Below are 26,297 nucleotides of genomic sequence, written 5' to 3' on the forward strand. Positions count from 1 at the left end.
GATAGTCAGGGGGACAGAACGGGCAGCGGCGCTGATAGCCAGGGGGTGAGAAGGGCCGGCAGCAGGGCTCTAGACCCCAGGGAAGGCAGGGGGAGAGAAGCGGGCAGCGACGGCCTCTCTCCCCCTGCCTTTCCTGGGGTGGTATCGGCGTATAACACGCACATAGACTTTAGGCTAAAAATTTTAGCCTAAAAAGTGCGTGTTATACGACGATAAATACGGTATATACAAATTCCTAACATCCCACAATACCTCCTTAATTATTGCTAACAACACATATAACATTCTCTCCTTCCTCCCACCTACCACCCCCAGACCAAACATAATCACTTCAAAAGACCACTTTCTTACCCCCATAAATTCTTTAGCCAACGGACCAATTCCCTTCCACACTTCTTGCGCTCTATCACAATTCCAAAACAAATGCATAATAATCTCATTCCCTCCACAACCCTCTCTCGGACATCTCTCACTTCTTCCAATCCCCCGACTCTTCTGTACCTCTCTCACTGGCAATGCACCATGCAAACTCTGCCATACAATCTCTCTCTGTCTATTAGTCATACCATCTGTCTCCAAACTCTTCCACACTTTACTCACATTCTATTCTCTCACCATATTAATATTACACTGAACATCCTTCACCCTAATACACTTCACCATACTCTTCTTCTCCTTTAACACATCCTGTCTCACACCTATCAAACCAAACTTTCTCATGAACACCTCAACAAACCCATACCAACCAGGACTCACCAAAGCATACGGCTTTCTCAGATCTCTCTCCATCCACCCTAATCTGCATAACACACCCCCTCCTAGAAACCTCATCATACAAGATTCAACACCCACTACCTGAAAGACTTCTACCTATCATGTCATGTCCAACCTGCACAGGTGTGCTGGTTGCTGAGCTTATTCAATTAAAGAGGACATTCAGCAGCAGCAGCAGCAGCAGTCCTGTGCCTGGTCGCTCCAACAGGGGCCAGACACAAGCGGCACCACCTATTGTCTTTTGCCTGCAGTAGGGGCCCACTGGACTAGCCAGAAAGCAGCTGCAGCAGTAGTAAATAAACAAGTAATCTTTCTTTCCAACACTGAAACCTGGTGGTGCACTTAATATATGCTACCAGATAGGGGACATATCAGATATTAAACTGATATAAACAGACACTACATTTGATACCAACCAAAAGGAAAGATGAGAAGTGATAACTGTGAAAGGGGAGGAACCAACGCTGTCCCCTTCACATGCACCATCACTACTTGTAGGAAGGGAGGCTGGCTGGCAGCCTCCCATACACACTCTGGCTGGGTGGCAGTCACCCACCAGTACACACAGCAGACCCTAAACCCATATCATTATTGCTAAGCAGGAAGATGGGAGTCCATTTCACTCTGATGGACCATTTTTAAATGCAATCCATAACCTGGCTTTGGCAGGAACCCTTCTTACTCCTCCTACTTGCATTTGATACTGGGTTTAGGATCTGCATAGGAAACACACACACACACACACACACACACAAGCACACACTTACCTGTGTTGCCTGCTGACGCCTCCTTGGCTGTCCCCAAACGGTATAAAACCAACAGCCACGGGAAGCTGTAAGGATAGAGGACATACCTGCATCCTATTGGACTCACTTGTCTTGGTTAAATCCAGCTTATTTGACAACCTATGGTGCTGCTGCTTCTGCTCATGGCAGTGCTGCTTCTGACAAGGCTGTTCTTTGGTGGGCCTAGGCGACATCACAATCTCCATGGTTACATACACAACAAAGGTCAGATGTTGTTTACACCTGGCCATGCCAGTGGTATTGAGTAGCATATCACAGTGCTAAGGGTCCTGGATGCAACAATCTTTCAATGGGGAATAGCCGCACTGAGTTTGTCAAGTGCACCCATGTTTGCAACTCCAACAATACACACATATGTATGTATGTCTGTCTATCTATCTATCTATCCACCCATCTATCTCTATATATATTTATCTCTCTCTCTCTCTATATGTATATATATATATATATATATATATATATATATAATTTTTTTTTCTTTTAAATATATATATATATATATATATGTATATACATATAGAGAGAGAGAGATGGAAATACTTTTTTAAACATGTTTTCACCTAATTTTTACCTTCTTTCCTCCTTTTTTCCTATGCTGCTGCTTCTTATTTTTCTTCTTTTTCAGACCCTATCATTGCACTATTGCTCATTCAATACCACCAGCAGATGGAGACACTATATTACAACATTAGTTGTGAGCAGCAGTTTGTACAAACAAATGTCTCATAGCTGATGTCCTATCCACCTAGGCACATAGGCACCACCTATTGTCTTTTGCCTGCAGTAGGTGCCCACTGGACTAGCCAGCAAGCAGCTGCAGCAGCAGCAGCAAATAAACAGGTAATCTTTCTATCCAACACTGAACCCTGGTGGTGCATTTAATATATGCTATCAGATAGGGGACATATCAGATATTAAACTGATATAAACAGACACCACATTTGATACCAGCCAAAAGGAAGGATGAGAAGTGATAACTGTGAAAAGGGAGGAACCAACGCTGTCCCCTTCACATGCACCATCACTACTTGTAGGAAGGGAGGCTGGCTGGCAGTCACCCACCAGTACACACAGCAGACCCTAAACCCATATCATTATTGCTAAGCAGGAAGATGGGAGTCCATTTCACTCTGATGGACCATTTTTAAATGCAATCCATAACCTGGCTTTGGCAGAAACCCTTCTTACTCCTCCTACTTGCATTTGATACTGGGTTTAGGATCTGCATAGGAAATACACACACACACACACACACAAGCACACACTTACCTGTGTTGCCTACTGACGCCTCCTTGGCTGTCCCCAAACGGTATAAAACCAACAGCCACAGGAAGCTGTAAGGATAGAGGACATACCTGCATCCTATTGGACTCACTTGTCTTGGTTAAATCCAGCTTATTTGACAATCTATGGTGCTGCTGCTTCTGCTCATGGCAGTGCTGCTTCTGACAAGGCTGTTCTTTGGTGGGCCTAGGCGACATCACAATCTCCATGGTTACATACACAACAAAGGTCAGATGTTGTTTACACCTGGCCATGCCAGTGGTATTGGGTAGCATATCACAGTGCTAAGGGTCCTGGATGCAACAATCTTTGAATGGGGAATAGCCGCACTGAGTTTGTCAAGTGCACCCATGTTTGCAACTCCAACAATACACACATATGTATGTATGTATGTATGTATATATGTATGTATGTGTATCTATCTATCTATCCACCCATCTATCTCTATATATATTTATCTCTCTGTCTCTCTCTATATGTATATATATATATACATATATATAATTTTTTTCTTTTAAATATATATATATATATATATATATATATATATATATATATATATATATATGTATATACATATATATATAGAGAGAGAGAGATGGAAATACTTTTTTTAAACATGTTTTCACATCATTTTTACCTTCTTTTTTTTCTTCTCTCCATGTTTTCCTTCTTTCCTCTCATTTTTCTTCTTTTTCAGACCCTATCATTGCACTATTGCTTATTCAATACCACCAGCAGATGGAGACACTATATTACAACATTAGTTGTGAGCAACAGTTTGTACAAACAAATACCTCATAGCTGATGTCCTATCCACCTATCCATCTAGGCACCACCTATTGTCTTTTGCCTGCAGTAGGGGCCCACTGGACTAGCCAGCAAGCAGCTGCTGTTGCAGCAGCAGCAAATAAACAGGTAATCTTTCTTTCCAACACTGAAACCTGGTGGTGCACTTAATATATGCTACCAGATAAGGGACATATCAGATATTAAACTGATATAAACAGACACTACATTTGATACCAGCCAAAACGAAGGATGAGCAGTGATAACTGTGAAAGGGGAGGAACCAACGCTGTCCCCTTCACATGCACCATCACTACTTGTAGGAAGGGAGGCTGGCTGGCAGCCTCCCATACACACTCTGGCTGGGTGGCAGTCACCCACCAGTACACACAGCAGACCCTAAACCCATATCATTATTGCTAAGCAGGAAGATGGGAGTCCATTTCACTCTGATGGACCATTTTTAAATGCAATCCATAAACTGGCTTTGGCAGGAACCCTTCTTACTCCTCCTACTTGCATTTGATACTGGGTTTAGGATCTGCATAGGAAACACACACACACACACACAAGCACACACTTACCTGTGTTGCCTGCTGACGCCTCCTTGGCTGTCCCCAAACGGTATAAAACCAACAGCCACGGGAAGCTGTAAGGATAGAGGACATACCTGCATCCTATTGGACTCACTTGTCTTGGTTAAATCCAGCTTATTTGACAACCTATGGTGCTGCTGCTTCTGCTCATGGCAGTGCTGCTTCTGACAAGGCTGTTCTTTGGTGGGCCTAGGCGACATCACAATCTCCATGGTTACATACACAACAAAGGTCAGATGTTGTTTACACCTGGCCATGCCAGTGGTATTGAGTAGCATATCACAGTGCTAAGGGACCTGGATGCAACAATCTTTCAATGGGGAATAGCCGCACTGAGTTTGTCAAGTGCACCCATGTTTGCAACTCCAACAATACACACATATCTATGTATGTATGTATGTGTGTATGTGTGTATGTGTGTATGTGTGTATGTGTGTATGTATGTGTATCTCTCTATCTATCTATCTATCTATCTATCCACCCATCTATCTCTATATATATTTATCTCTCTCTCTCTATATGTATATATATAATTTTTTTTCTTTTAAATATATATATATATATATATATATATATATATATATATATATATATATACATATAGAGAGAGAGAGAGATGGAAATAATTTTTTAAACATGTTTTCACCTCATTTTTACCTTCTTTTTTTTCTTCTCTCCATGTTTTCCTTCTTTCCTCCTTTTTTCATATGCTGCTGCTTCTTATTTTTCTTCTTTTTCAGACCCTATCATTGCACTATTGCTTATTCAATACCACCAGCAGATGGAGACACTATATTACAACATTAGTTGTGAGCAGCAGTTTGTACAAACAAATGCCTCATAGCTGATGTCCTATCCACCTAGGCACATAGGCACCACCTATTGTCTATTGCCTGCAGTAGGGGCCCACTGGACTAGCCAGCAAGCAGCTGCAGCAAATAAACAGATAATCTTTCTTTCCAACACTGAAACCTGGTGGTGCATTTAATATATGCTATCAGATAGGGGACATATCAGATATTAAACTGATATAAACAGACACCACATTTGATACCAGCCAAAAGGAAGGATGAGAAGTGATAACTGTGAAAGGGGAGGAACCAACGCTGTCCCCTTCACATGCACCATCATTACTTGTAGGAAGGGAGGCTGGCTGGCAGCCTCCCATACACACTCTGGCTGGGTGGCAGTCACCCACCAGTACACACAGCAGACCCTAAACCCATATCATTATTGCTAAGCAGGAAGATGGGAGTCCATTTCACTCTGATGGACCATTTTTAAATGCAATCCATAACCTGGCTTTGGCAGGAACCCTTCTTACTCCTCCTACTTGCATTTGATACTGGGTTTAGGATCTGCATAGGAAACACACACACACACACACAAGCACACACTTACATGTGTTGCCTGCTGACGCCTCCTTGGCTGTCCCCAAACGGTATAAAACCAACAGCCACGGGAAGCTGTAAGGATAGAGGACATACCTGCATCCTATTGGACTCACTTGTCTTGGTTAAATCCAGCTTATTTGACAACCTATGGTGCTGCTGCTTCTGCTCATGGCAGTGCTGCTTCTGACAAGGCTGTTCTTTGGTGGGCCTAGGCGACATCACAATCTGCATGGTTACATACACAACAAAGGTCAGATGTTGTTTACACCTGGCCATGCCAGTGGTATTGAGTAGCATATCACAGTGCTAAGGGTCCTGGATGCAACAATCTTTCAATGGGGAATAGCCGCACTGCGTTTGTCAAGTGCACCCATGTTTGCAACTCCAACAATACACACATATTTATGTATGTATGTATGTATGTATGTATGTATGTATGTATGTGTATCTATGTGTATCTATCTATCTATCTATCTATCCACCCATCTATCTCTATATATATTTATCTCTCTCTCTATATATGTATATATATAATTTTTTTTTTCTTTTAAATATATATATATATATATATATATATATATATATACATATAGAGAGAGAGAGAGAGATGGAAATACTTTTTTAAACATGTTTTCACCTCATTTTTACCTTCTTTTTTTTCTTCTCTCCATGTTTTCCTTCTTTCCTCCTTTTTTCATATGCTGCTGCTTCTTATTTTTCTTCTTTTTCAGACCCTATCATTGCACTATTGCTTATTCAATACCACCAGCAGATGGAGACACTATATTACAACATTAGTTGTGAGCAGCAGTTTGTACAAACAAATGCCTCATAGCTGATGTCCTATCCACCTAGGCACATAGGCACCACCTATTGTCTTTTGCCTGCAGTAGGGACCCACTGGACTAGCCAGCAAGCAGCTGCAACAGCAAATAAACAGGTAATCTTTCTTTCCAACACTGAAACCTGGTGGTGCACTTAATATATGCTACCAGATAGGGGACATATCAGATATTAAACTGATATAAACAGACACCACATTTGATACCAGCCAAAAGGAAGGATGATAAGTGATAACTGTGAAAGGGGAGGAACCAACGCTGTCCCCTTCACATGCACCATCACTACTTGTAGGAAGGGAGGCTGGCTGGCAGCCTCCCATACACACTCTGGCTGGGTGGCAGTCACCCACCAGTACACACAGCAGACCCTAAACCCATATCATTATTGCTAAGCAGGAAGATGGGAGTCCATTTCACTCTGATGGACCATTTTTAAATGCAATCCATAACCTGGCTTGGCAGGAACCCTTCTTACTCCTCCTACTTGCATTTGATACTGGGTTTAGGATCTGCATAGGAAACACACACACACACACACACACAAGCACACACTTACCTGTGTTGCCTGCTGACGCCTCCTTGGCTGTCCCCAAACGGTATAAAACCAACAGCCACGGGAAGCTGTAAGGATAGAGGACATACCTGCATCCTATTGGACTCACTTGTCTTGGTTAAATCCAACTTATTTGACAACCTATGGTGCTGCTACTTATGCTCATGGCAGTGCTGCTTCTGACAAGGCTGTTCTTTGGTGGGCCTAGGCGACATCACAATCTCCATGGTTACATACACAACAAAGGTCAGATGTTGTTTACACCTGGCCATGCCAGTGGTATTGAGTAGCATATCCCAGTGCTAAGGGTCCTGGGTGCAACAATCTTTCAATGGGGAATAGCCGCACTGAGTTTGTCAAGTGCACCCATGTTTGCAACTCCAACAATACACACATATGTATGTATGTGTGTATGTATGTCTATCTATCTATCTATCTATCCACCCATCTATCTCTATATATATTTATCTCTCTCTCTCTCTCTATATGTATATATATATATATATATATATATATATAATTTTTTTTTCTTTTAAATATATATATATATATATATATATGTATATATATATATGTATATATATATATGTATATACATATAGAGAGAGAGAGAGATGGAAATACTTTTTTAAACATGTTTTCACCTCATTTTTACCTTCTTTTTTTCTTCTCTCCATGTTTTCCTTCTTTCCTATGCTGCTGCTTCTTCTTTTTCAGACCCTATCATTGCACTATTGCTTATTCAATACCACCAGCAGATGGAGACACTATATTACAACATTAGTTGTGAGCAGCAGTTTGTACAAACAAATGCCTCATAGCTGATGTCCTATCCACCTAGGCACATAGGCACTACCTATTGTCTATTGCCTGCAGTAGGGACCCACTGGACTAGCCAGCAAGCAGCTGCAGCAAATAAACAGATAATCTTTCTTTCCAACACTGAAACCTGGTGGTGCATTTAATATATGCTATCAGATAGGGGACATATCAGATATTAAACTGATATAAACAGACACCACATTTGATACCAGCCAAAAGGAAGGATGAGAAGTGATAACTGTGAAAGGGGAGGAACCAACGCTGTCCCCTTCACATGCACCATCATTACTTGTAGGAAGGGAGGCTGGCTGGCAGCCTCCCATACACACTCTGGCTGGGTGGCAGTCACCCACCAGTACACACAGCAGACCCTAAACCCATATCATTATTGCTAAGCAGGAAGATGGGAGTCCATTTCACTCTGATGGACCATTTTTAAATGCAATCCATAACCTGGCTTTGGCAGGAACCCTTCTTACTCCTCCTACTTGCATTTGATACTGGGTTTAGGATCTGCATAGGAAACACACACACACACACACACATACAAGCACACACTTACCTGTGTTGCCTGCTGACGCCTCCTTGGCTGTCCCCAAATGGTATAAAACCAACAGCCACGGGAAGCTGTAAGGATAGAGGACATACCTGCATCCTATTGGACTCACTTGTCTTGGTTAAATCCAGCTTATTTGACAACCTATGGTGCTGCTGCTTCTGCTCATGGCAGTGCTGCTTCTGACAAGGCTGTTCTTTGGTGGGCCTAGGCGACATCACAATCTCCATGGTTACATACACAACAAAGGTCAGATGTTGTTTACACCTGGCCATGCCAGTGGTATTGAGTAGCATATCACAGTGCTAAGGGACCTGGATGCAACAATCTTTCAATGGGGAATAGCCGCACTGAGTTTGTCAAGTGCACCCATGTTTGCAACTCCAACAATACACACATATCTATGTATGTATGTATGTGTGTATGTGTGTATGTGTGTATGTATGTGTATCTCTCTATCTATCTATCTATCTATCTATCTATCTATCTATCCACCCATCTATCTCTATATATATTTATCTCTCTCTCTCTATATGTATATATATAATTTTTTTTCTTTTAAATATATATATATATATATATATATATATATATATATACATATAGAGAGAGAGAGAGATGGAAATAATTTTTTAAACATGTTTTCACCTCATTTTTACCTTCTTTTTTTTCTTCTCTCCATGTTTTCCTTCTTTCCTCCCTTTTTCATATGCTGCTGCTTCTTATTTTTCTTCTTTTTCAGACCCTATCATTGCACTATTGCTTATTCAATACCACCAGCAGATGGAGACACTATATTACAACATTAGTTGTGAGCAGCAGTTTGTACAAACAAATGCCTCATAGCTGATGTCCTATCCACCTAGGCACATAGGCACCACCTATTGTCTATTGCCTGCAGTAGGGGCCCACTGGACTAGCCAGCAAGCAGCTGCAGCAAATAAACAGATAATCTTTCTTTCCAACACTGAAACCTGGTGGTGCATTTAATATATGCTATCAGATAGGGGACATATCAGATATTAAACTGATATAAACAGACACCACATTTGATACCAGCCAAAAGGAAGGATGAGAAGTGATAACTGTGAAAGGGGAGGAACCAACGCTGTCCCCTTCACATGCACCATCATTACTTGTAGGAAGGGAGGCTGGCTGGCAGCCTCCCATACACACTCTGGCTGGGTGGCAGTCACCCACCAGTACACACAGCAGACCCTAAACCCATATCATTATTGCTAAGCAGGAAGATGGGAGTCCATTTCACTCTGATGGACCATTTTTAAATGCAATCCATAACCTGGCTTTGGCAGGAACCCTTCTTACTCCTCCTACTTGCATTTGATACTGGGTTTAGGATCTGCATAGGAAACACACACACACACACACAAGCACACACTTACATGTGTTGCCTGCTGACGCCTCCTTGGCTGTCCCCAAACGGTATAAAACCAACAGCCACGGGAAGCTGTAAGGATAGAGGACATACCTGCATCCTATTGGACTCACTTGTCTTGGTTAAATCCAGCTTATTTGACAACCTATGGTGCTGCTGCTTCTGCTCATGGCAGTGCTGCTTCTGACAAGGCTGTTCTTTGGTGGGCCTAGGCGACATCACAATCTGCATGGTTACATACACAACAAAGGTCAGATGTTGTTTACACCTGGCCATGCCAGTGGTATTGAGTAGCATATCACAGTGCTAAGGGTCCTGGATGCAACAATCTTTCAATGGGGAATAGCCGCACTGAGTTTGTCAAGTGCACCCATGTTTGCAACTCCAACAATACACACATATTTATGTATGTATGTATGTATGTATGTATGTATGTATGTATGTATGTATGTGTATCTATCTATCTATCTATCTATCTATCCACCCATCTATCTCTATATATATTTATCTCTCTCTCTCTATATGTATATATATAATTTTTTTTTCTTTTAAATATATATATATATATATATATATATATATATATATATATATACATATAGAGAGAGAGAGAGATGGAAATACTTTTTTAAACATGTTTTCACCTCATTTTTACCTTCTTGTTTTTCTTCTCTCCATGTTTTCCTTCTTTCCTCCTTTTTTCATATGCTGCTGCTTCTTATTTTTCTTCTTTTTCAGACCCTATCATTGCACTATTGCTTATTCAATACCACCAGCAGATGGAGACACTATATTACAATATTAGTTGTGAGCAGCAGTTTGTACAAACAAATGCCTCATAGCTGATGTCCTATCCACCTAGGCACCACCTATTGTCTTTTGCCTGCAGTAGGGACCCACTGGACTAGCCAGCAAGCAGCTGCAACAGCAAATAAACAGGTAATCTTTCTTTCCAACACTGAAACCTGGTGGTGCACTTAATATATGCTACCAGATAGGGGACATATCAGATATTAAACTGATATAAACAGACACCACATTTGATACCAGCCAAAAGGAAGGATGATAAGTGATAACTGTGAAAGGGGAGGAACCAACGCTGTCCCCTTCACATGCACCATCACTACTTGTAGGAAGGGAGGCTGGCTGGCAGCCTCCCATACACACTCTGGCTGGGTGGCAGTCACCCACCAGTACACACAGCAGACCCTAAACCCATATCATTATTGCTAAGCAGGAAGATGGGAGTCCATTTCACTCTGATGGACCATTTTTAAATGCAATCCATAACCTGGCTTGGCAGGAACCCTTCTTACTCCTCCTACTTGCATTTGATACTGGGTTTAGGATCTGCATAGGAAACACACACACACACACACACAAGCACACACTTACCTGTGTTGCCTGCTGACGCCTCCTTGGCTGTCCCCAAACGGTATAAAACCAACAGCCACGGGAAGCTGTAAGGATAGAGGACATACCTGCATCCTATTGGACTCACTTGTCTTGGTTAAATCCAACTTATTTGACAACCTATGGTGCTGCTACTTATGCTCATGGCAGTGCTGCTTCTGACAAGGCTGTTCTTTGGTGGGCCTAGGCGACATCACAATCTCCATGGTTACATACACAACAAAGGTCAGATGTTGTTTACACCTGGCCATGCCAGTGGTATTGAGTAGCATATCCCAGTGCTAAGGGTCCTGGGTGCAACAATCTTTCAATGGGGAATAGCCGCACTGAGTTTGTCAAGTGCACCCATGTTTGCAACTCCAACAATACACACATATTTATGTATGTATGTATGTATGTATGTATGTATGTATGTATGTATGTGTATCTATCTATCTATCTATCTATCTATCCACCCATCTATCTCTATATATATTTATCTCTCTCTCTCTATATGTATATATATAATTTTTTTTTCTTTTAAATATATATATATATATATATATATATATATATATATATATATATATACATATAGAGAGAGAGAGAGATGGAAATACTTTTTTAAACATGTTTTCACCTCATTTTTACCTTCTTGTTTTTCTTCTCTCCATGTTTTCCTTCTTTCCTCCTTTTTTCATATGCTGCTGCTTCTTATTTTTCTTCTTTTTCAGACCCTATCATTGCACTATTGCTTATTCAATACCACCAGCAGATGGAGACATTATATTACAATATTAGTTGTGAGCAGCAGTTTGTACAAACAAATGCCTCATAGCTGATGTCCTATCCACCTAGGCACCACCTATTGTCTTTTGCCTGCAGTAGGGACCCACTGGACTAGCCAGCAAGCAGCTGCAACAGCAAATAAACAGGTAATCTTTCTTTCCAACACTGAAACCTGGTGGTGCACTTAATATATGCTACCAGATAGGGGACATATCAGATATTAAACTGATATAAACAGACACCACATTTGATACCAGCCAAAAGGAAGGATGATAAGTGATAACTGTGAAAGGGGAGGAACCAACGCTGTCCCCTTCACATGCACCATCACTACTTGTAGGAAGGGAGGCTGGCTGGCAGCCTCCCATACACACTCTGGCTGGGTGGCAGTCACCCACCAGTACACACAGCAGACCCTAAACCCATATCATTATTGCTAAGCAGGAAGATGGGAGTCCATTTCACTCTGATGGACCATTTTTAAATGCAATCCATAACCTGGCTTGGCAGGAACCCTTCTTACTCCTCCTACTTGCATTTGATACTGGGTTTAGGATCTGCATAGGAAACACACACACACACACACACACAAGCACACACTTACCTGTGTTGCCTGCTGACGCCTCCTTGGCTGTCCCCAAACGGTATAAAACCAACAGCCACGGGAAGCTGTAAGGATAGAGGACATACCTGCATCCTATTGGACTCACTTGTCTTGGTTAAATCCAACTTATTTGACAACCTATGGTGCTGCTACTTATGCTCATGGCAGTGCTGCTTCTGACAAGGCTGTTCTTTGGTGGGCCTAGGCGACATCACAATCTCCATGGTTACATACACAACAAAGGTCAGATGTTGTTTACACCTGGCCATGCCAGTGGTATTGAGTAGCATATCCCAGTGCTAAGGGTCCTGGGTGCAACAATCTTTCAATGGGGAATAGCCGCACTGAGTTTGTCAAGTGCACCCATGTTTGCAACTCCAACAATACACACATATGTATGTATGTATGTATGTGTGTATGTGTGTATGTGTGTATGTATGTCTATCTATCTATCTATCTATCTATCTATCCACCCATCTATCTCTATATATATTTATCTCTCTCTCTCTCTCTATATGTATATATATATATATATATATATATATATATATAATTTTTTTTTCTTTTAAATATATATATATATATATATATATATATATGTATATATATATATGTATATATATATATGTATATACATATAGAGAGAGAGAGATGGAAATACTTTTTTAAACATGTTTTCACCTCATTTTTACCTTCTTTTTTTCTTCTCTCCATGTTTTCCTTCTTTCCTATGCTGCTGCTTCTTCTTTTTCTTCTTTTTCAGACCCTATCATTGCACTATTGCTTATTCAATACCACCAGCAGATGGAGACACTATATTACAACATTAGTTGTGAGCAGCAGTTTGTACAAACAAATGCCTCATAGCTGATGTCCTATCCACCTAGGCACATAGGCACTACCTATTGTCTATTGCCTGCAGTAGGGACCCACTGGACTAGCCAGCAAGCAGCTGCAGCAAATAAACAGATAATCTTTCTTTCCAACACTGAAACCTGGTGGTGCATTTAATATATGCTATCAGATAGGGGACATATCAGATATTAAACTGATATAAACAGACACCACATTTGATACCAGCCAAAAGGAAGGATGAGAAGTGATAACTGTGAAAGGGGAGGAACCAACGCTGTCCCCTTCACATGCACCATCATTACTTGTAGGAAGGGAGGCTGGCTGGCAGCCTCCCATACACACTCTGGCTGGGTGGCAGTCACCCACCAGTACACACAGCAGACCCTAAACCCATATCATTATTGCTAAGCAGGAAGATGGGAGTCCATTTCACTCTGATGGACCATTTTTAAATGCAATCCATAACCTGGCTTTGGCAGGAACCCTTCTTACTCCTCCTACTTGCATTTGATACTGGGTTTAGGATCTGCATAGGAAACACACACACACACACACACATACAAGCACACACTTACCTGTGTTGCCTGCTGACGCCTCCTTGGCTGTCCCCAAATGGTATAAAACCAACAGCCACGGGAAGCTGTCAGGATAGAGGACATACCTGCATCCTATTGGACTCACTTGTCTTGGTTAAATCCAACTTATTTGACAACCTATGGTGCTGCTACTTCTGCTCATGGCAGTGCTGCTTCTGACAAGGCTGTTCTTTGGTGGGCCTAGGCGACATCACAATCTCCATGGTTACATACACAACAAAGGTCAGATGTTGTTTACACCTGGCCATGCCAGTGGTATTGAGTAGCATATCCCAGTGCTAAGGGTCCTGGGTGCAACAATCTTTCAATGGGGAATAGCCGCACTGAGTTTGTCAAGTGCACCCATGTTTGCAACTCCAACAATACACACATATGTATGTATGTATGTATGTATGTGTGTATGTGTGTATGTGTGTATGTGTGTATGTGTGTATGTGTGTATGTGTGTATGTGTGTATGTGTGTATGTATGTCTATCTATCTATCTATCTATCCACCCATCTATCTCTATATATATTTATCTCTCTCTCTCTCTCTCTCTATATGTATATATATATAATTTTTTTTTCTTTTAAATATATATATATATATATATATATATATATATATATATATGTATATACATATAGAGAGAGAGAGAGATGGAAATACTTTTTTAAACATGTTTTCACCTCATTTTTACCTTCTTTTTTTCTTCTCTCCATGTTTTCCTTCTTTCCTATGCTGCTGCTTCTTATTTTTCTTCTTTTTCAGACCCTATCATTGCACTATTGCTTATTCAATACCACCAGCAGATGGAGACATTATATTACAACATTAGTTGTGAGCAGCAGTTTGTACAAACAAATGCCTCATAGCTGATGTCCTATCCACCTAGGCACATAGGCACTACCTATTGTCTATTGCCTGCAGTAGGGACCCACTGGACTAGACAGCAAGCAGCTGCAGCAAATAAACAGATAATCTTTCTTTCCAACACTGAAACCTGGTGGTGCATTTAATATATGCTATCAGATAGGGGACATATCAGATATTAAACTGATATAAACAGACACCACATTTGATACCAGCCAAAAGGAAGGATGAGAAGTGATAACTGTGAAAGGGGAGGAACCAACGCTGTCCCCTTCACATGCACCATCATTACTTGTAGGAAGGGAGGCTGGCTGGCAGCCTCCCATACACACTCTGGCTGGGTGGCAGTCACCCACCAGTACACACAGCAGACCCTAAACCCATATCATTATTGCTAAGCAGGAAGATGGGAGTCCATTTCACTCTGATGGACCATTTTTAAATGCAATCCATAACCTGGCTTTGGCAGGAACCCTTCTTACTCCTCCTACTTGCATTTGATACTGGGTTTAGGATGTGCATAGGAAACACACACACACACACACACACACACACACACATACAAGCACACACTTACCTGTGTTGCCTGCTGACGCCTCCTTGGCTGTCCCCAAACGGTATAAAACCAACAGCCACGGGAAGCTGTAAGGATAGAGGACATACCTGCATCCTATTGGACTCACTTGTCTTGGTTAAATCCAACTTATTTGACAACCTATGGTGTTGCTACTTCTGCTCATGGCAGTGCTGCTTCTGACAAGGCTGTTCTTTGGTGGGCCTAGGCGACATCACAATCTCCATGGTTACATACACAACAAAGGTCAGATGTTGTTTACACCTGGCCATGCCAGTGGTATTGAGTAGCATATCCCAGTGCTAAGGGTCCTGGGTGCAACAATCTTTCAATGGGGAATAGCCGCACTGAGTTTGTCAAGTGCACCCATGTTTGCAACTCCAACAATACACACATATGTATGTATGTATGTATGTATGTGTGTATGTGTGTATGTATGTCTATCTATCTATCTATCCACCCATCTATCTCTATATATATTTATCTCTCTCTCTCTCTCTCTATATGTATATATATATAATTTTTTTTCTTTTAAATATATATATATATATATATATGTATATACATATAGAGAGAGAGAGAGATGGAAATACTTTTTTAAACATGTTTTCACCTCATTTTTACCTTCTTTTTTCCTTCTTTCCTATGCTGCTGCTTCTTATTTTTCTTCTTTTTCAGACCCTATCATTGCACTATTGCTTATTCAATACCACCAGCAGATGGAGACACTATATTACAACATTAGTTGTGAGCAGCAGTTTGTACAAACAAATGCCTCATAGCTGATGTCCTATCCACCTAGGCACATAGGCACCACCTATTGTCTATTGCCTGCAGTAGGGGCCCACTGGACTAGCCAGCAAGCAGCTGCAGCAAATAAACAGATAATCTTTCTTTCCAACACTGAAACCTGGTGGTGCATTTAATATATGCTATCAGATAGGGGACATATCAGATATTAAACTGATATAAACAGACACCACATTTGATACCAGCCAAAAGGAAGGATGAGAAGTGATAACTGTGAAAGGGGAGGAACCAACGCTGTCCCCTTCACATGCACCATCACTACTTGTAGGAAGGGAGGCTGGCTGGCAGCCTCCCATACACACTCTGGCTGGGTGGCAGTCACCCACCAGTACACACAGCAGACCCTAAACCCATATCATTATTGCTAAGCAGGAAGATGGGAGTCCATTTCACTCTGATGGACCATTTTTAAATGCAATCCATAACCTGGCTTTGGCAGGAACCCTTCTTACTCCTCCTACTTGCATTTGATACTGGGTTTAGGATCTGCATAGGAAACACACACACACACACACAAGCACACACTTACCTGTGTTGCCTGCTGACGCCTCCTTGGCTGTCCCCAAACGGTATAAAACCAACAGCCATGGGAAGCTGTAAGGATAGAGAACATACCTGCATCCTATTGGACTCACTTGTCTTGGTTAAATCCAACTTATTTGACAACCTATGGTGCTGCTACTTCTGCTCATGGCAGTGCTGCTTCTGACAAGGCTGTTCTTTGGTGAGCCTAGGCGACATCACAATCTCCATGGTTACATACACAACAAAGGTCAGATGTTGTTTACACCTGGCCATGCCAGTGGTATTGAGTAGCATATCACAGTGCTAAGGGTCCTGGGTGCAACAATCTTTCAATGGGGAATAGCCGCACTGAGTTTGTCAAGTGCACCCATGTTTGCAACTCCAACAATACACACATATCTATGTATGTATGTATGTGTGTATGTGTATCTCTCTATCTATCTATCTATCTATCCACCCATCTATCTCTATATATATTTATCTCTCTCTCTATATGTATATATATAATTTTTTTTCTTTTAAATATATATATATATATATATATATATATATATATATATATATACATATAGAGAGAGAGAGAGAGATAAATATATATAGAGATAGATGGGTGGATAGATAGATAGATAGACATACATACACACATACACACATACATACATACATATGTGTGTATTGTTGGAGTTGCAAACATGGGTGCACTTGACAAACTCAGTGCAGCTATTCCCCATTGAAAGATTGTTGCACCCAGGACCCTTAGCACTGGGATATGCTACACAATACCACTGGCATGGCCAGGTGTAAACAACATCTGACCTTTGTTGTGTATGTAACCATGGAGATTGTGATGTCGCCTAGGCCCACCAAAGAACAGCCTTGTCAGAAGCAGCACTGCCATGAGCATAAGTAGCAGCACCATAGGTTGTCAAATAAGTTGGATTTAACCAAGACAAGTGAGTCCAATAGGATGCAGGTATGTCCTCTATCCTTACAGCTTCCCGTGGCTGTTGGTTTTATACCGTTTTGGGACAGCCAAGGAGGCGTCAGCAGGCAACACAGGTAAGTGTGTGCTTGTGTGTGTGTGTGTGTGTGTTTCCTATGCAGATCCTAAACCCAGTATCAAATGCAAGTAGGAGGAGTAAGAAGGGTTCCTGCCAAAGCCAGGTTATGGATTGCATTTAAAAATGGTCCATCAGAGTGAAATGGACTCCCATCTTCCTGCTTAGCAATAATGATATGGGTTTAGGGTCTGCTGTGTGTACTGGTGGGTGACTGCCACCCAGCCAGAGTGTGTATGGGAGGCTGCCAGCCAGCCTCCCTTCCTACAAGTAGTGATGGTGCATGTGAAGGGGACAGCGTTGGTTCCTCCCCTTTCACAGTTATCACTTATCATCCTTCCTTTTGGCTGGTATCAAATGTGGTGTCTGTTTATATCAGTTTAATATCTGATATGTCCCCTATCTGGTAGCATATATTAAGTGCACCACCAGGTTTCAGTGTTGGAAAGAAAGATTACCTGTTTATTTGCTGCTGCAGCTGCTTGCTGGCTAGTCCAGTGGGTTCCTACTGCAGGCAAAAGACAATAGGTGGTGCCTATGTGCCTAGGTGGATAGGACATCAGCTATGAGGCATTTGTTTGTACAAACTTCTGCTCACAACTAATGTTGTAATATAGTGTCTCCATCTGCTGGTGGTATTGAATAAGCAATAGTGCAATGATAGGGTCTGAAAAAGAAGAAAAATAAGAAGCAGCAGCATATGAAAAAAGGAGGAAAGAAGGAAAACATGGAGAGAAGAAAAAAAAGAAGGTAAAAATGAGGTGAAAACATGTTTAAGAAAGTATTTCCATCTCTCTCTCTCTATATGTATACATATATATATAATTTTTTTTTCTTTTAAATATATATATATATATATATATATATATATGTATATACATATAGAGAGAGAGAGAGATGGAAATACTTTTTTAAACATGTTTTCACCTCATTTTTACCTTCTTTTTTTCTTCTCTCCATGTTTTCCTTCTTTCCTATGCTGCTGCTTCTTATTTTTCTTCTTTTTCAGACCCTATCATTGCACTATTGCTTATTCAATACCACCAGCAGCTGGAGACACTATATTACAACATTAGTTGTGAGCAGCAGTTTGTACAAACAAATGCCTCATAGCTGATGTCCTATCCACCTAGGCACATAGGCACTACCTATTGTCTATTGCCTGCAGTAGGGACCCACTGGACTAGACAGCAAGCAGCTGCAGCAAATAAACAGATAATCTTTCTTTCCAACACTGAAACCTGGTGGTGCATTTAATATATGCTATCAGATAGGGGACATATCAGATATTAAACTGATATAAACAGACACCACATTTGATACCAGCCAAAAGGAAGGATGAGAAGTGATAACTGTGAAAGGGGAGGAACCAACGCTGTCCCCTTCACATGCACCATCATTACTTGTAGGAAGGGAGGCTGGCTGGCAGCCTCCCATACACACTCTGGCTGGGTGGCAGTCACCCACCAGTACACACAGCAGACCCTAAACCCATATCATTATTGCTAAGCAGGAAGATGGGAGTCCATTTCACTCTGATGGACCATTTTTAAATGCAATCCATAACCTGGCTTTGGCAGGAACCCTTCTTACTCCTCCTACTTGCATTTGATACTGGGTTTAGGATGTGCATAGGAAACACACACACACACACACACACAAACACACATACAAGCACACACTTACCTGTGTTGCCTGCTGACGCCTCCTTGGCTGTCCCCAAACGGTATAAAACCAACAGCCACGGGAAGCTGTAAGGATAGAGGACATACCTGCATCCTATTGGACTCACTTGTCTTGGTTAAATCCAACTTATTTGACAACCTATGGTGCTGCTACTTCTGCTCATGGCAGTGCTGCTTCTGACAAGGCTGTTCTTTGGTGGGCCTAGGCGACATCACAATCTCCATGGTTACATACACAACAAAGGTCAGATGTTGTTTACACCTGGCCATGCCAGTGGTATTGAGTAGCATATCCCAGTGCTAAGGGTCCTGGGTGCAACAATCTTTCAATGGGGAATAGCCGCACTGAGTTTGTCAAGTGCACCCATGTTTGCAACTCCAACAATACACACATATGTATGTATGTATGTATGTGTGTATGTGTGAATGTGTGTATGTATGTCTATCTATCTATCTATCCACCCATCTATCTCTATATATATTTATCTCTCTCTCTCTCTCTATATGTATATATATATAATTTTTTTTTCTTTTAAATATATATATATATATATATATATATATATGTATATACATATAGAGAGAGAGAGAGATGGAAATACTTTTTTAAACATGTTTTCACCTCATTTTTACCTTCTTTTTTTCTTCTCTCCATGTTTTCCTTCTTTCCTATGCTGCTGCTTCTTATTTTTCTTCTTTTTCAGACCCTATCATTGCACTATTGCTTATTCAATACCACCAGCAGATGGAGACACTATATTACAACATTAGTTGTGAGCAGCAGTTTGTACAAACAAATGCCTCATAGCTGATGTCCTATCCACCTAGGCACATAGGCACCACCTATTGTCTATTGCCTGCAGTAGGGGCCCACTGGACTAGCCAGCAAGCAGCTGCAGCAAATAAACAGATAATCTTTCTTTCCAACACTGAAACCTGGTGGTGCATTTAATATATGCTATCAGATAGGGGACATATCAGATATTAAACTGATATAAACAGACACCACATTTGATACCAGCCAAAAGGAAGGATGAGAAGTGATAACTGTGAAAGGGGAGGAACCAACGCTGTCCCCTTCACATGCACCATCACTACTTGTAGGAAGGGAGGCTGGCTGGCAGCCTCCCATACACACTCTTGCTGGGTGGCAGTCACCCACCAGTACACACAGCAGACCCTAAACCCATATCATTATTGCTAAGCAGGAAGATGGGAGTCCATTTCACTCTGATGGACCATTTTTAAATGCAATCCATAACCTGGCTTTGGCAGGAACCCTTCTTACTCCTCCTACTTGCATTTGATACTGGGTTTAGGATCTGCATAGGAAACACACACACACACACACACACATACAAGCACACACTTACCTGTGTTGCCTGCTGACGCCTCCTTGGCTGTCCCCAAACGGTATAAAACCAACAGCCACGGGAAGCTGTAAGGATAGAGGACATACCTGCATCCTATTGGACTCACTTGTCTTGGTTAAATCCAACTTATTTGACAACCTATGGTGCTGCTACTTCTGCTCATGGCAGTGCTGCTTCTGACAAGGCTGTTCTTTGGTGGGCCTAGGCGACATTACAATCTCCATGGTTACATACACAACAAAGGTCAGATGTTGTTTACACCTGGCCATGCCAGTGGTATTGAGTAGCATATCCCAGTGCTAAGGGTCCTGGGTGCAACAATCTTTCAATGGGGAATAGCCGCACTGAGTTTGTCAAGTGCACCCATGTTTGCAACTCCAACAATACACACATATGTATGTATGTGTGTATGTGTGTATGTGTGTATGTATGTCTATCTATCTATCTATCTATCTATCCACCCATCTATCTCTATATATATTTATCTCTCTCTCTCTCTATATGTATATATATATAATTTTTTTTCTTTTAAATATATATATATATATATATATATATATATATATATATATATATATATATATATATATATGTATATACATATAGAGAGAGAGAGAGATGGAAATACTTTTTTAAACATGTTTTCACCTCATTTTTACCTTCTTTTTTTCTTCTCTCCATGTTTTCCTTCTTTCCTATGCTGCTGCTTCTTATTTTTCTTCTTTTTCAGACCCTATCATTGCACTATTGCTTATTCAATACCACCAGCAGATGGAGACACTATATTACAACATTAGTTGTGAGCAGCAGTTTGTACAAACAAATGCCTCATAGCTGATGTCCTATCCACCTAGGCACATAGGCACCACCTATTGTCTATTGCCTGCAGTAGGGGCCCACTGGACTAGCCAGCAAGCAGCTGCAGCAAATAAACAGATAATCTTTCTTTCCAACACTGAAACCTGGTGGTGCATTTAATATATGCTATCAGATAGGGGACATATCAGATATTAAACTGATATAAACAGACACCACATTTGATACCAGCCAAAAGGAAGGATGAGAAGTGATAACTGTGAAAGGGGAGGAACCAACGCTGTCCCCTTCACATGCACCATCATTACTTGTAGTAAGGGAGGCTGGCTGGCAGACTCCCATACACACTCTGGCTGGGTGGCAGTCACCCACCAGTACACACAGCAGATCCTAAACCCATATCATTATTGCTAAGCAGGAAGATGGGAGTCCATTTCACTCTGATGGACCATTTTTAAATGCAATCCATAACCTGGCTTTGGCAGGAACCCTTCTTACTCCTCCTACTTGCATTTGATACTGGGTTTAGGATCTGCATAGGAAACACACACACACACACACACACACACAAGCACACACTTACCTGTGTTGCCTGCTGACGCCTCCTTGGCTGTCCCCAAACGGTATAAAACCAACAGCCACGGGAAGCTGTAAGGATAGAGGACATACCTGCATCCTATTGGACTCACTTGTCTTGGTTAAATCCAACTTATTTGACAACCTATGGTGCTGCTACTTCTGCTCATGGCAGTGCTGCTTCTGACAAGGCTGTTCTTTGGTGGGCCTAGGCGACATCACAATCTCCATGGTTACATACACAACAAAGGTCAGATGTTGTTTACACCTGGCCATGCCAGTGGTATTGAGTAGCATATCCCAGTGCTAAGGGTCCTGGGTGCAACAATCTTTCAATGGGGAATAGCCGCACTGAGTTTGTCAAGTGCACCCATGTTTGCAACTCCAACAATACACACGTATGTATGTATGTATGTATGTATGTATGTATGTATGTATGTGTATCTATCTATCTATCTATCTATCCACCCAACTATCTCTATATATATTTATCTCTCTCTCTCTATATATGTATATATATATATATATATATATATCATTTTTTTTCTTTTAAATATATATATATATATATATATATATATGTATATACATATATAGAGAGAGAGAGATGGAAATACTTTTTTAAACATGTTTTCACCTCATTTTTACCTTCTTTTTTTCTTCTCTCCATGTTTTCCTTCTTTCCTATGCTGCTGCTTCTTATTTTTCAAACCCTATCATTGCACTATTGCTTATTCAATACCACCAGCAGATGGAGACACTATATTACAACATTAGTTGTGAGCAGCAGTTTGTACAAACAAATGCCTCATAGCTGATGTCCTATCCACCTAGGCACATAGGCACCACCTATTGTCTTTTGCCTGCAGTAGGGGCCCACTGGACTAGCCAGCAAGCAGCTGCAGCAAATAAACAGATAACCTTTCTTTCCAACACTGAAACCTGGTGGTGCACTTAATATCTGCTATCAGATAGGGGACATATCAGATATTAAACTGATATAAACAGACACCACATTTGATACCAGCCAAAAGGAAGGATGAGAAGTGATAACTGTGAAAGGGGAGGAACCAACGCTGTCCCCTTCACATGCAATATCACTACTTGTAGGAAGGGAGGCTGGCTGGCAGCCTCCCATACACACTCTGGCTGGGTGGCAGTCACCCACCAGTACACACAGCAGACCCTAAACCCATATCATTATTGCTAAGCAGGAAGATGGGAGTCCATTTCACTCTGATGGACCATTTTTAAATGCAATCCATAACCTGGCTTTGGCAGGAACCCTTCTTACTCCTCCTACTTGCATTTGATACTGGGTTTAGGATCTGCATAGGAAACACACACACACACACACACACACAAGCACACACTTACCTGTGTTGCCTGCTGACGCCTCCTTGGCTGTCCCCAAACGGTATAAAACCAACAGCCATGGGAAGCTGTAAGGATAGAGAACATACCTGCATCCTATTGGACTCACTTGTCTTGGTTAAATCCAACTTATTTGACAACCTATGGTGCTGCTACTTCTGCTCATGGCAGTGCTGCTTCTGACAAGGCTGTTCTTTGGTGAGCCTAGGCGACATCACAATCTCCATGGTTACATACACAACAAAGGTCAGATGTTGTTTACACCTGGCCATGCCAGTGGTATTGAGTAGCATATCACAGTGCTAAGGGTCCTGGGTGCAACAATCTTTCAATGGGGAATAGCCGCACTGAGTTTGTCAAGTGCACCCATGTTTGCAACTCCAACAATACACACATATCTATGTATGTATGTATGTATGTGTGTATGTGTGTATGTGTGTATGTGTGTATGTGTATCTCTCTATCTATCTATCTATCTATCTATCTATCCACCCATCTATCTCTATATATATTTATCTCTCTCTCTATATGTATATATGTATATATATAATTTTTTTTTCTTTTAAATATATATATATATATATATATATATGTATACATATAGAGAGAGAGAGAGATGGAAATACTTTCTTAAACATGTTTTCACCTCATTTTTACCTTCTTTTTTTTCTTCTCTCCATGTTTTCCTTCTTTCCTCCTTTTTTCATATGCTGCTGCTGCTTCTTATTTTTCTTCTTTTTCAGACCCTATCATTGCACTATTGCTTATTCAATACCACCAGCAGATGGAGACACTATATTACAACATTAGTTGTGAGCAGCAGTTTGTACAAACAAATGCCTCATAGCTGATGTCCTATCCACCTAGGCACATAGGCACCACCTATTGTCTTTTGCCTGCAGTAGGGACCCACTGGACTAGCCAGCAAGCAGCTGCAGCAGCAAATAAACAGGTAATCTTTCTTTCCAACACTGAAACCTGGTGGTGCACTTAATATATGCTACCAGATAGGGGACATATCAGATATTAAACTGATATAAACAGACACCACATTTGATACCAGCCAAAAGGAAGGATGATAAGTGATAACTGTGAAAGGGGAGGAACCAACGCTGTCCCCTTCACATGCACCATCACTACTTGTAGGAAGGGAGGCTGGCTGGCAGCCTCCCATACACACTCTGGCTGGGTGGCAGTCACCCACCAGTACACACAGCAGACCCTAAACCCATATCATTATTGCTAAGCAGGAAGATGGGAGTCCATTTCACTCTGATGGACCATTTTTAAATGCAATCCATAACCTGGCTTTGGCAGGAACCCTTCTTACTCCTCCTACTTGCATTTGATACTGGGTTTAGGATCTGCATAGGAAACACACACACACACACACAAGCACACACTTACCTGTGTTGCCTGCTGACGCCTCCTTGGCTGTCCCAAAACGGTATAAAACCAACAGCCACGGGAAGCTGTAAGGATAGAGGACATACCTGCATCCTATTGGACTCACTTGTCTTGGTTAAATCCAACTTATTTGACAACCTATGGTGCTGCTACTTCTGCTCATGGCAGTGCTGCTTCTGACAAGGCTGTTCTTTGGTGGGCCTAGGCGACATCACAATCTCCATGGTTACATACACAACAAAGGTCAGATGTTGTTTACACCTGGCCATGCCAGTGGTATTGAGTAGCATATCCCAGTGCTAAGGGTCCTGGGTGCAACAATCTTTCAATGGGGAATAGCCGCACTGAGTTTGTCAAGTGCACCCATGTTTGCAACTCCAACAATACACACATATGTATGTATGTATGTGTGTATGTGTGTATGTGTGTATGTATGTCTATCTATCTATCTATCTATCTATCTATCTATCTATCTATCTATCCACCCATCTATCTCTATATATATTTATCTCTCTCTCTCTCTCTATATGTATATATATATATATATATATATATAATTTTTTTTTCTTTTAAATATATATATATATATATATATATATATATATGTATATACATATAGAGAGAGAGAGAGAGAGATGGAAATACTTTTTTAAACATGTTTTCACCTCATTTTTACCTTCTTTTTTTCTTCTCTCCATGTTTTCCTTCTTTCCTATGCTGCTGCTTCTTATTTTTCTTCTTTTTCAGACCCTATCATTGCACTATTGCTTATTCAATACCACCAGCAGATGGAGACACTATATTACAACATTAGTTGTGAGCAGCAGTTTGTACAAACAAATGCCTCATAGCTGATGTCCTATCCACCTAGGCACATAGGCACTACCTATTGTCTATTGCCTGCAGTAGGGACCCACTGGACTAGACAGCAAGCAGCTGCAGCAAATAAACAGATAATCTTTCTTTCCAACACTGAAACCTGGTGGTGCATTTAATATATGCTATCAGATAGGGGACATATCAGATATTAAACTGATATAAACAGACACCACATTTGATACCAGCCAAAAGGAAGGATGAGAAGTGATAACTGTGAAAGGGGAGGAACCAACGCTGTCCCCTTCACATGCACCATCATTACTTGTAGGAAGGGAGGCTGGCTGGCAGCCTCCCATACACACTCTGGCTGGGTGGCAG

At 41.2% G+C, this 26,297-nt stretch overlaps 1 non-coding gene and 5 pseudogenes across 1 annotated transcript; 1 reads left to right on the top strand and 5 right to left on the bottom strand.

Moving 5' to 3' along the window:
• Nucleotides 1-1,025: 1,025 nt before the first annotated feature.
• LOC130336619 (U2 spliceosomal RNA) lies at nt 1,026-1,208 on the bottom strand. The gene has a single exon (XR_008878030.1). It is a non-coding gene; the product is annotated as a U2 spliceosomal RNA (small nuclear RNA).
• Nucleotides 1,209-6,610: 5,402 nt separating this feature from the next.
• Nucleotides 6,611-6,718, bottom strand: LOC130336626 (U2 spliceosomal RNA; annotated as a pseudogene).
• A 4,060-nt stretch (nt 6,719-10,778) lies between these two features.
• On the bottom strand, nt 10,779-10,886 carry LOC130336627 (U2 spliceosomal RNA; annotated as a pseudogene).
• Nucleotides 10,887-12,166: 1,280 nt separating this feature from the next.
• LOC130336628 (U2 spliceosomal RNA) lies at nt 12,167-12,274 on the bottom strand (annotated as a pseudogene).
• Nucleotides 12,275-18,192: 5,918 nt separating this feature from the next.
• LOC130336620 (U2 spliceosomal RNA) lies at nt 18,193-18,300 on the top strand (annotated as a pseudogene).
• Nucleotides 18,301-24,672: 6,372 nt separating this feature from the next.
• LOC130336621 (U2 spliceosomal RNA) lies at nt 24,673-24,780 on the bottom strand (annotated as a pseudogene).
• Nucleotides 24,781-26,297: the final 1,517 nt, after the last annotated feature.

The sequence above is a fragment of the Hyla sarda genome, unplaced genomic scaffold (assembly GCF_029499605.1).
Source record: "Hyla sarda isolate aHylSar1 unplaced genomic scaffold, aHylSar1.hap1 scaffold_483, whole genome shotgun sequence".
NCBI classification, from domain to species: Eukaryota; Metazoa; Chordata; class Amphibia; order Anura; family Hylidae; genus Hyla; species Hyla sarda.